The sequence below is a fragment of the Pongo abelii genome, chromosome 7 (genome assembly GCF_028885655.2).
Source record: "Pongo abelii isolate AG06213 chromosome 7, NHGRI_mPonAbe1-v2.0_pri, whole genome shotgun sequence".
In the NCBI taxonomy this organism is placed as follows: domain Eukaryota; kingdom Metazoa; phylum Chordata; class Mammalia; order Primates; family Hominidae; genus Pongo; species Pongo abelii.
In genome coordinates this window covers 25,794,507-25,807,806 of record NC_071992.2, presented here as the reverse complement: position 1 = coordinate 25,807,806, position 13,300 = coordinate 25,794,507, and positions in this window count along the sequence as shown.

Genomic DNA, 13,300 nt, shown 5'->3' with positions numbered 1-13,300 from the left:
CACAAACTACCAGACACTGGGTGGCTCAAGAGAGCAGAAATGCATTCCCTCTCAGTTCTGGAGGCCAGAAGTCTGAAATCAAGGCATCAGCAGGGTTGGTTCCCTCTTGGGGCTAGGAGGGAGAATCTGTTCCCTGCCTCTCTTCTGAATTCTGGTGGTTGCTGGCCACTCCAATCTCTGCTTCCAACTTCACACGGTCTTCTCCCCCCATGTGACTCTGTGTACCCTCTCCTCTTCTTATCGGAGCCCACCCTGATTCAATATGACCCCATTTCAACTCAGCTACATCTGGAAAGATCCTATTTCCAAAGAAGGTCACATTCTGAGGCTCCAGGTGGACATGAATTTGGGGAGAACACTATGTAGCCCACTACAGCAACTAAACTTTGAAACTGTTGTCTTTGTTGAATTTCACTGGGCTGTAGCCATGTGAAGGGTCACAGAGAAAATCAGAGCAGTCTTTTGGGCTCCCACAGCATGCGATTCATATTTCACTGGCATTCCTCGTTCACTTTATGTCTTCTGCAGTGGACAAAAGGCTCCTTAATGACAAGGGCAATTTTTTATTAGATTCTGTCTCTCGTTGCTTAGCACAGTGCCTGGCATGTAGTAGGCACTCAGTAAGTGTTCGCCGAATGAATGCCTTTTTACAGGAACAGAATCTCTAAGCCTGGCATTATTTCACAGATACTTCTGTGTGAACCTAAAATCAGTGAGTTCTTACTACTTTGATGGCAGAGACTACTTAGATCATCAGAGTAGTTTCCTTTTTTTCCTTCAGGGAGGAAACAGGGAACATGAATCAATCCATGGGAAACACCCCTCTTGGTGGCAGAGACCAAAAATTCACGTGACTCAATTGTGGCAATAAAAGCAGGGTCCTGCAATCTTAAAGTAAGGTCTTTGTAGCCGCTTCCTTTTTTCTTCCTGGATGTCTATTTTGGGCTTTCCACTCCATTCCAGGAACTCCACCATGGCCCGCTAAATTGTGTGAAACCTCCTTGTGTTTGGTGCTAAAGCTCTCTTCCTTTTCTTGTAGGATGTTTGGGGTGGGGAAGGTAGAGGGACGAATCACAGATGTGTCACTGGGAGAAAAACATATCCTTTATTCATGTGGGCTGAGTATTATTACACAGGCAAAGTTAAATTCAGGAAATACAATAACTTAATTCACACCTATTTTTTGTGCTACTAGCAAGCATGTGATTTATGCTCACTCTAATCAGAGAGGAAAAAAAACAATAAGTTCCCACTGGCACAATTCATGGCTGGAGTACGTTCTCCAGTCCTCCCACCATGGATCTCTAAGCACAACATTGAGCCTTTGCAAAACCTTGTGTAAAATCAAAAAATGAAGGAGGAAAAAAGCAAGTTATTGATTCGCTCCAGGCTCAAGTGCTTGGAAATCAGCCCTAGTCTCACTCTCTAGAAGGTGATCCTTCCTAATGAGGCAAGGGATGGTTCTCACATCAAGGAAGTCAGCAAAATTGGTCTGTAATTATTCCTGTCTCTGTCTTCACCGCTCATCCAACCCTTGGCTACCTCTCCTTCCTCAACTTCCTTCCACACCATCAAAATCTCTGCTCAAACCCCATGGTCAGCCTAAGTAATAAATGACCCACAACAGTTAAAGCAATGGCTCTCAGTCTTTGCTGTGCACAGAATCATCAAGGGTGCTTGGTTTTTAATGTAGATTTCTAACACCACCCTCAGATATTCTGATGCCACAGGTCTGTGGTGAGCCTGAGTTTCTGCACTTTTGACAGGTCCCTAAGTAGTATCATGGACCCCATCTGATGATCTAAATTGGGGGAATTGGCACCCCAAATCATTGCTAAAACCATACCCTTCAATTTTTGTAAACCCCACCTATTTCACAAAATAGTGAAAGGGTAAAGTTTATCAAGAACAACCCCTGATGAAAATTTGCATTTTAATAGAGCCTTGACCCAGAATTCTCTAAATCAGATCCACTTTTAGAATGGTATGGGTCATTTTAAAGCAATTTTGAGCACAGAAGCCCCCATGAAAGCATCTCTTCCTCAGGAAAGGGCACTCTATGAACTTCAAAATTCCTGACAGTGTAATTCATCCACTGGATGCCAAACAATGGATTTAAATTTTTGCATATGTTATTCCATTTAATGCTCACAAGAACACGGAAAGGCCAGTCGTACGAAGCAGGTGTTATAGTCCAAGTCTTAGCAGATAAAGAAATTGAGGTTCAGAAGGGTTCACTGACTTGCCCAAGGCTGTAGAGTTGGGAAGTGGCAAGATCTAGTTTTATCCCAAGTCTGCTAACTTGAAGTCCACAATGTATTCCATATTAGTTGCCTCTGATCACTAGCCCAAGCATAGCTTGAAGGCAATGACCTGGGTACTAAACCAGTGAAGTGCATTCGAATCAAAATTAGGCTACTGAATAACTGATGGACTAATTTCCAGTCTGTGGCTTGTTTTCCGAAATTCAATTCATTGGCACTGTTGCCTTTCATTTCCTTCCCCAGAATGTGACAATATAACCATCCGCACCTCTCTTCCTCCTCACATATATCACCCCTCCCCACACACATGGATTAACTCCATGCTCCTAATGGCTAAACAAAGGCTGCCCGGTTCTCAAAAAAAAAAAAAAAAAGATGGCAGACAAGCCAATAAACACTCCGTTACCCATCACTCAAGGAACATTCTAGCAGAATCCTTGAAGGATAGACTTTGGATAGTCTCTCCTTCTATCACAACTGCCATTAAAGTCACTTTAGCTTCCACTTATATGAAAGAAAAGAACCAGGAGAGAGAAGAACACAGAATATGATTTTTTTTCCCGGAAGGCCACACCTTCCAGAAATAACCCTGATCTCAAGCAATAAAAGTAGAGATAACATTTTCAAGGTCTAGGATGGGGAAACAAGCAAAAAATAGAATGTTTAATCAATGCAAACATTCTTGGAATCTGAAACATCTGGGAGAGCCGGGGTGGGTGGCATGTGGGGAGCAGGAAAAGGGGGGAGGGGGAGACCTGACATTCTTACCCAGTGCTTATCTAAAGCAAGAGCTGAATAACCTGCTCCTAACTGCTCCCAGCAAGCCCAGGTGGTAGCTGTTAGTTTTTGTTACTAAATACAAGGCTATCTCTCACTATGAGAAAATCCAAGACTAACTTTACCAGTTTTATATAAATTAAGGGAGGACTGTTCATACGTGCTTAGGGCTGCCTGAGCCTATAATATAAGTCACAACTGTCCTCGTAGGTATAAAATGAGATTTTTGGGGAGGTTTGTTTGTATCTTTGTTTGTTTTGTTTTGCATTTCCCCTTAGGAAAACAACTATTGTACAAAATAAGGCCCCTCTGCACACTGGAAGTTTAATTCAGAGATAAAGGTTTCCCTGCAATCTAACAGCAGTCTTGTAGGAATATCAGGGCTAAGTGAACAGACATCTACAACCTGATATATTAGTTATTCCCTCCTTCCCTGTTTTACATCACTCATCCCAAGAAGAGTCTTGATGGTGAAGTCTTGATGAAATGCAGAAGCCAACTCATATGAATTGAGTGAGGAGGATTCTTTTATGGCCCATATTCCTTAACCTGCCGTCTAAGAGAGATCTGGTCCCAGGCCATCAAGATAGAAAGTAGCTGCAGCCCAAGCCCGCAGGAGAGCTGTGCTTGCCCCCGTGTGTGCTGCAGCAGACTTGGTCTTCTCCACGCTGTGGAGGACTGCCTTGCTCTCTGCCTTATCACTGGACCCCAGCACAGAGTAAGTGAAAAAGAAAAATCACTGGAAGAGTAGGTGGTAAATGTATGGATGGGGAATAATTATTATCACTTTCTATCCTCTCCTCTGCCTTCCTCATGCATTACCTCATTGATCTTCACCTCAATCCTAGGAAGTAGGTGTGCATGATCATCTCTGTTCCATGAAGAAAGTTCAGAGAGTGCAAGTACCTTGTCCAAGGTCACATGCATAGAACTGAGGTTCAAGTCCTGAAATACTTGGCACATTGCTACGGTCACACCATGCTGTGTTTCTTCCATCACACATTCTCCTTGACCTTTGCACACAAAGCCATGACCCAGAGTTCTTATTTTTGATACTCCCATCTGCAAGCTGTCAAGTCTTCACATGAAAAACTTCATTTTCGCAATAAAGGAGGAGCAGGCCAGGCATGGTGGCTCATGCCTGTAATCCCAGCAGTTTGGGAGACCGAGGCAGGTGGATCACCTGAGGTCAGGAGTTCAAGACCAGCCGGGCCAACATGGTAAAACCCTGCTCTACTAAAAATACAAAAAAAATTAGCTGGGCATGGTGGCATGTGCCTGTAATCTCAGCTACTCAGGAAGTTGAGGCACCAGAATCACTTGAACCCGGGAGGCAGACACTGCAGTGAGCTGAGATCGCGCCTCTGCACTCTAGCCTGGGCAAGAGAGCAAGACTATCTCAAAAAACAAAACACAACAACAACAAAAATTAAATTAAAATAAGAAGGAGCAGCAATAACATAGGAGTTGCCATGTCTTGCTCACATCTTTGCAATTAGCAGAGTATCCCATACCAAGGATAATAAATATTCAGTGAACGAATAATAACATAGCTAGTGAGGTGGATACCATTAATATCATAACTTGGAGATGAGGATAGAAGCACAGCGAGGTCAGGGCCATTGCTTACCTCGTGTTTTGTCACTGCCTTGTGGAGAGACAGGTGGCTCTATGTCTTTACCCTGAGGATCCTCATAGCCTGTGTTCAGAAGGAGCCCTGCCCTCTGATCACTGCTGCCCACTCAGTGGCTCTGTAGCTGCCCCAAATTTTCAGCAGCCAGCAGATCATGGTGTCACTCTTATGTCCTTTTTACTGCATTTACATAAAAAGAACAGGCTGAGAAATGGAGGAACTTTGGGGGAAAAAAAGGTAAGTGCTTTTCTTTCACTATTGTCATTTTTAATGTTATAGACTACGGCCACAGAATGAGCTGGGAAGCAAATCTGTGTAAAATAAATCGTTTCCTTATTGTTTCCATTTTTAAATGTGTTAGCACTATAAAAGCTCAAACTAGGCTAAAATGACAATTTGGGGTATGAAAGGAGTTGGCATTTTGCCACTTCTATAGCATGTTAAGTGTGTATTACAGCAGTTGAGCTGCAGTGCCTAAAACTATAGCATTGGAGATTTGTGGAAATTTAATTCCTGTAGTTACTCTTTCCTTTATAGAGCTCCTAGCAACGCATAACTCTTTCCTGACTCCAGACATTTACAGTTCAGCCACTTTCCCAGATTCCAGGATTAGTTCCCAGAGTGGGAGACTCCTGACTCTATGCTCCAAATTCCCAGAATTTTGTTTCCTTTTTCCTTTTGTCTAGATATTTATAATGTTTGGTAGAGCTTCTATGACGACCATAGATTCACATTATGCTTAAGCTTTAAGGTTATGCAAAATGAAAAATTTACCACTTCAGCAATGAAGTCTGACACTTACATGGAATGAAGGCTAGGGTTGTTCTTATTTTATTTATTTTTATTAATATTCTCTGTGTGATTAAAGACATCACTCTATGCTTAAATGTGACAGAATATCTACACTGTTTTTCTCACACTGAAGGCTTAATTAAGGTACTACCAAAGCCTAATATGTAATTCCCAAGAAATTAACTCACATGCAAATGTACAAATAAGCAGACCCCAATGCATCGCTAAATCCCCCCAGAGCACAGAATCATTTTATTTAGTACTATTAAAGGCTGAAATATCTATTAATACCATGACCACTAGAGGGCTCAGGACCTATCTCCCTTAAATAGCAAGTAGACAACTAAGATTAAAAAGGAGCAATAAGGATGTCACCCTTCCCTAATTCTGAATAACTGTTTTGACTTTAACTATTCGAGTAGTATGCTAGGCATTTTATATACATTATCTCATTAAAATATTCCAGAAAGTCTATAGGGTCAGCTTTAATTATTCTGATCCAAAGGTGACCTCTGTTCATATTTTAAAATATAGAAATAGTGTGTTTGGCTGTGGTATATGGCATCGAATTTTCCAGCAGGATATACAAGTAGAAATATCCCATCAGAAATATGGTCCTAAATATTGATATACACAACAACAGGATAAATCTCTCAGACATTGCATTGAGTGAAAGAAGCCAAACTACTTGCCCCCATCCTAGCCCACAACAAAATACAAGCTTCACATCCTATGTATGTGAAGTTCAAGGACAAGCAAAATTGATCTATGGTCAAAAAGTTTCAAAAATGGTGTCCGAGGTAGTTGGATTGCTTGAGCTTAGGAGTTCAAGGCCAACCTGGACAATATGACAAAACTCTGCCTCTACAAAAATACAAAAATTAGCCAGGCATGGTGGCACGCACCTGTTGTCCTAGCTACTTGGTGGGCTGAGGTGGAAGGATGGCTTGAACCTGAAAGGTTGAGGCTGCAGTGAGCTGAGATCGCACAACTGCACTCCAGCCTGGGTGACAGAAAGAAAAATAAAAATAAAAAAATCTCAAAACTTGTTATCTCTGGGGGATGGCAGCAACTGAGAAGGGGCATGAGTTGACTTTCTAGGGAGCTAGATGCCTTCTATATGTTGAACTGGGTAGAGGATACACACAAGTGCACATATGTGGAAACGTATTATAATATACACTTAAGATTAGAGCCTGCTATATACTGAATGTTTGCATCTACCCCAAAATTCATGCCTTAAAATTCCAATTCCCAATATGATGGTATTTAAAGATGGGACCTTTGGAGATAATTAGGTCACGAGAGTGGAGTCCTCAGGATGGGATCGGTACACTTCCAGGAAGAGACAGAAGAGAGCTTGTTTCCTCTTTGTCCCACTCTGCCATGTGAGGATACACAAGAAGATGGTTATCTGAAAACCAGGAAGAGTCCTCACCAAGAACTGAATCAGCCAGCACCTTGATGTTGGACTTCCCAGACTCCAGAACTATGAGAAATAAATTTCTGTTGTTTAAACTACCCAGTCTATGGCATTTTGTCAAAGCAGCCAAAATCAATCAACCTGATACACTTCACTGTAGGTAAATGTTATGTTCTACCATAAAAGGCATATATCATATGTTTTTGCTGATATGTGGGAGCTAAAAGTGTTGATTTCGTGGAAGTAGAGAATAGAATGATAGAGAGCAGAGGCTTGGAAGGGTCTGTGGGTGGGAGAGGGGATGAAGAGAGGTTGGTTAATGGGTACAAACATATAGTTAGATAGAGGATATAACTTCTAATGTTTGATAGCAGAGTAGGGTAACTATGGTTAGCAACAATGTATTGTATATTTCAAAGTAGCTATCAGAGAGGTTTTTGATGTTCCCAACACAGAAATGACAAATACTCAAGGTGGGGAATCCATAAATACCCTAACTTGATCATTATATAGTATATGCATGTAACAAATACTCACATGTACCCCATAAATATGTAAAATATTATGTATCAATTTTTTATATGTTATGTGCAACCTATCTACAAGGAAGGAAGAAGGAAAGAAGGGAAGGGAAGGGAATCAAATCCAGTCAAACCAAATCGAATCAAACTGAATCCAGGCAGCCTAATATTGAAGAATGAGGAAGACTCTGGTGACACAGATTTGGGGTCATTGGCATAGGATTAGTTGAGATTTCTTAGGGAAAGTAGAACCAACCACTATAGAACTCAACTCTATCCTGGGGCTCCCTGAAATAGTGAGGTTGAGAACCTTCAGAGCCAAGTGCAGCAGCCTAGAGAGACCACGGGGACTAAAGAGAACATTCCATGAACACACGAGAACACTGGTCTAAGGATAGACCCCAGAGGAAAATCAGCATTTAAAGGACAGGCAGAAAAAAAGAATTATCAAAAGAGGCATGTCTCACTTCAAAAGCCCAGCTCATTGACTGCCAAGCACACTGATACATAAGGAGTGCTAAGTAAATGTTGAAGAATAAATAAACTATAAAAAGGAATGAATGAACTCAACCATTATGGTTTTCACATCTGATAAAATAAATATAGTAAAATGTTTATAAAATAGCAATTGTGAGAAAGCAATTTTAGAGGTGAAAAGGAAACATATGCGTCCAGGGCTTGGTTTAGAGATAGCAGGGTAGGAGGAGAAGAGGGAAGGCCTGCTGGGTGGTCAGTGTGATGGGTAATTGTATATGTTAACCTGACTGGGCTAAGGGATGCCCACATAGCTGGTAGCACATTATTTCTGTGTGTCTGTGAAGGGTTTTTGGCATAGACTAGCATTTGAGATAGTAAGGCTAAGTAAAGAAGACTACCCTCTCCAATGTGGATGGGCGTTATCCAATGCTAATCTATTGAGAACCCAAATAAAACAAAATGGCAGAGGAAGGGTGAATTCACTCTCCCTGAACTGAGACATCCATCTTCTCCTACCCTCAGACATCAGTGCTCCTGTCTCTTGGGCCTTTGGACTTGAACTGGGATTTATACCATCACTGCCACCCCCACTTAACCTTCTTTTCTTGGTTCTCCAGCTTGCAAATCATGGATTGTAACCCCTTGGCCTCCATAACCATGTGAGACAATTTCTATCATATAGATATATGATGTGATATGTATGTATCACATATATCATACTATGTATCTCAAGTATGCCATATATACACCTATATATGGCATATGTATATTAAATGTATATATCCTTTTGGTTCTGTTTCTCTAGAGAACCCTGACTAGTACAGCCAGGTCCCAATGAAGGGCAATAGCCCTTAGAAAGAGAAAGTAGACATGCATTAAAGATATACTCTGCCTCCTTCACATTTGTCCTGAGGACAATCTCAACTTGACAAAAAGAAAAAAACTGCCTTCAAAGCAAATAAAACCACACTGGTGTTTCTGACTCATCTACTACCCTAAGTGACTTCAGCTTAAGGAGAAGAGAGCTCAATTAGGCAGTAAGAGTGTAATTTGGAGAAAATGGGATCTGGCTTCTTAGAATGGATGAGCAGGCAAGGCCCCTGGAGCACAAGTCCGGGGGTGTTTCTTTTTTGTTTTTTTAATGGGTCACCTGGTGGGACCTGGACACTCCCATTTCTTCTTTCTCCTGGCAGAAGAGCTGCTAACTGCAGAAAGTGACGTCAGTCCAGGTGGTAATGGTGCAGCCCCAGGAGAGGCAGGATCAAATGTTGCTCAGGATGATGTTTGGCTTTCACTAACCACCTTTCATCTGGAGCATCTCGTAGCACTTTACAGGAGATTGTTAATTAGGCTTCCTGAGGCTTCAGGCAGGAACATGCATCACAGACTGCACTTACGTCCATGACTATGTAAGAAGAAATGCTCAAGGACTAATTACTTTGCATTTGTATTTATCATCTCCTTTCACACGGGATCTCAAAGCAATTTCCCAAGGTAAGTGGGGGAGTTAATTGCTTTGTTCCTGGGAGGCCTATAGCCTATCTGGGGCAGAGGGTCTAGTCACAAATTATTTCTTCCTGCATATTCAGGTTGACACAGGGGTCCCTGAGAGTTGAAAACCCAAAAGAAGGATGACTAAGTCAACGGCAAAACATTTCAAGGATGGCCTATCTGGTCAGGCCTTTAGACTCATTTAGAGATGCGCTGTCCAACGCGGCTGTGACATGGAGCCCCTGAGAACTTGAAACATGCTAATCAAATTAAGATATGCCATAAGTATAAACATCAGACGTCAAAGAAATAGTACAAAGAAGAATGTTAAATATCCCATCAGTTATTTTTATGTTGGATACTTGTTGGAATGATTATATTGTGGATATGTGGGGTAAAATAGAATGTTATAATTGTACTTATTTATTTTGATTTTTTTAATGTGGCTGCTAGAAAATGTGAAGTTGCATGTGTTTCTCACATTGTATTTTATGAAATCGTGTTGATCTAGACTCCTCTAATTTCAGTATTATTCACCTAGCATCTAAAGAGAAGAGAGTCTGGCTTGCAAAGTATGACACTGTCAGCAGAGCTAGAACTGGAAGCCACGTTTCCCAACCTCCCTGGTCAATGTGCAGTCCATTATAGTTCAGCAAGCAATTGACATGGCTTCTCCAACCCATCTGCTCTTGAATCGGCACTGTGGAGTTGTTGATGGGGCTTGGGTGCCCTCACCCATAATCAGAAACACTATGATCCCCAGGCCACTCCAGTGAAACATACATTCTAAGTAAGAGCAGTGTGTTTACTCTACCTAACAAACCCCTGGCAAGGCCAACACTCCCTGCCCTACCCCAACCCATGCTGGCAACTAGAGTGCTGCCCAAAGCTCTCCAATGGAGAAACCCTGGAGTCAGTCTTGCCTCTTCTGGTACCCTCTAGCTCAGCCAAAGTTAAAGTCCAGGAGCTCACCTGTAGCAGTAAACTTTATTTCTATCTCAAAAGTCAATTACGCATTGTCTCAGCAATCTAAACATTCCAGATAACATTATAGGGGATAAAAGAGCCTTTCTTCCTCTAACACTATATCACTATTATATATATCACTTCCTCTAACATTATATCACTATTATATATATCACTTCCTCTAACACCATTTCTTCCTCTAACTCATATCAGGGAAATTTGCAGTTGGACAATTCTCTTCCTCTGCTACTGGATTCTCTTCCTCTGGATCACCCAAAAGAAGAAAACATGGCAGAGACACTGAGCCACAGACAGCTGCTGACTTGATGTTCCCAGATGTTCTAAATTCTACTTTAGCCACCTCAAGAGTGACCACATTTTTCTAAGTCTGCAGTTGTAGCAATCAGGTTAGTGCATGCTGCAGAATTTCAGAACCCTAGGGGAACCTGAACGAAAGCAACAGAGTCCTCTTTCATCATCAGGTGGATGTTAGCAAGGAAAACTGAAGCATTTGTATCATTGGAGCAATTGATGTCATCCATGACCAACAAGCCACTGACTGATTAATGAAGAATAGTGAGAAAACTAAGCCATATTTAAAACATCTACCTCTTAGATCCCTAGCAAAAACCCTTGAAAAAACCACCAGCCAGTGCAGGGGTTTCAACCCTTCAACCACATGGCTTCCCCTGGGCCCATTTCTATTCTTCTGCCACTTCCAATCCCCACTTTCTAATAACCAGTGCATTTAGAGTGTTGTATTCCAGGTACCATAATGCTTTCACACACCTTATCTTACCTGTCTTCTCATTAAATACTGTAAGTCCACTTATAGAAACCTCTTATTTAATGTTAATCAGTGTGATGGTTAATACTGACTGTCAACTTGATTGGATTGAAGGATACGAAGTATTGATCCTGGGTGTATCTGTGAGGGTGTTGCCAAAAAGAGATTAACATTTGAGTCAGTGGGCTGGGTAAGGCAGATCCACCCTTAATCTGGTGGTCACAATCTAATCAGTTGCCAGCAAATATAAAGAAGGCCAAAAAAAAAAAAAAAAAACCACCATGAAAAGGAGAAACTGGCCTAGCCTCCCAGCCTACATCTTTCTCCCATGCTGGATGCTTCCTGCTCTCAAACATCAGACTTCAAGTTCTTCAGTTTTGGGACTCGGACTGGCTCTTCTTGCTCCTCAGCTTGCAGACAGCCTATTGTGGGACCTCGTGATCATGTTAAGTTAATACTTAATAAAGACATATATATATATGACTTTATTTTATATATTATATATATAATACATATACACAGAACTAGTAGGAGAGAGATATATATATATATCTCTCTCCTACTAGTTCTGTCCCTCTAGAGAACCCTGACTAATACAACCAGTAACTTTGGATGCCTGAATGCCATGTCTGGTATCTCAGTCTTCTGACTCCTAGACAGTAGAGGTCCTTTACACTGAACCACCACCATAACCCTCCCTTGGCCCTAGCCAAGCCTGCTCTCCAGAGAAGCTTGTATTCACTCTAATCTGAAATCTTGTGCTGCCTGCACTCTATAAAACAATTGTTTTTAAAGTCGTGTCTCATTTTGAAATAGATTTCACCCCCATAGAAAGTAGTCAGGGACATAAACAGAGCATGAGTAAAATGTTTGGTTCAGGGCAAGATGGCACTCAGAGTATTTTAATGTGGTCAGGAATAGAGCATGGATTTGGAGGAGTTAACAGAGCTGGAAGGTTTCTTCATGAGATGACTTTACAAGGCAGGCAAGAATACATGAAGAGGAGTAAGGCTCCTGTGTGCCAGTCATGGTGAAGCTCTGCAGTGCTGGCCTGAACCCATCATCTCCGCAGGCTGCCAGGGGGTATGGGCAGAACACTCATGCAATCCAAGCACAGGTTACTCAAGTATTCACAGATTTCCTTTATCTTTATTGTCTACCACGATGACAAACTCACACCTTTTGCACAGTCACAAAGACGTGACAATGTATGAGGTTGAGTACATGTGTTTTGCGTAGCTCTGTCTCATTTCCAACAGCTATGAATACTGTTCTTTGGGAAGTTGTGGGCATTTGCCCTCCTCCCAGGGCCGTGGTGGATCTTTATGAGTTCAGGCTTGGATTTAGTGACCCTCTGAAGCCTTGAGTGCTCTGCATGGTTTTTGGAGAAAGCTACTGTTTTCCCCTAGGCAACACTTTAATTGCCTGCTTATATGTACTCCCACTCTCTGGAAAGAGTTCTGATCATTTTTCATTGTCACTTCCTTTAGTTTTGGTTGGGTCTTAGAAAATTGTACTGGTTTTGTAGCAGTTTAAGAACATTAGGAAGGATTTCATCTGACTCTCTGCTTCGACTTTAGGGAAATCACTAATTGTCACAAGCCTCAATTTGCTCACCTGTAAAATGGCAATAATAATGACTATTTTATAATATTATTTTGAGTGCTCAATGAGGTAACATACTTGAAAACTTCAGATAAAACCTTTACATGCAATAAGCTTTCAATAAGTACTAACTGAGGCTGCGCATCGTGGTTCACACCTGTAATCCCAGCACTTTGGGAGGTCAAGGCAGGAGGATCATTTGAGCCCAGGAGTTCAAGATCATCCCGGGCAATATGGTGAGAACTTATCTCTATAAAATAAATACATTAATTAATATGAACTGAACCTCAATCTGAAGTATTCTGAATCTTTCTAACACAGAAAGTCAGTGAGAAACATGTCACTCAGTCTGATAAAAGTTTAAAATAAAAAGAAAGAGCTTTTTTCAGTTTTTTAAAAAGATATTTTCCTTACTATCAAAAAGATAGTATGTTTTCTTAGGACCTGTTAGATAGCCTTACAGTGTAAAAAATGTTTTCCTAAAACCTGTCACATTTTATCAATCTTCCATTGTCATTTTTGCCTTTGTTTTCTTGAATTGAATCTCGGTTTAAAAGTAATGAG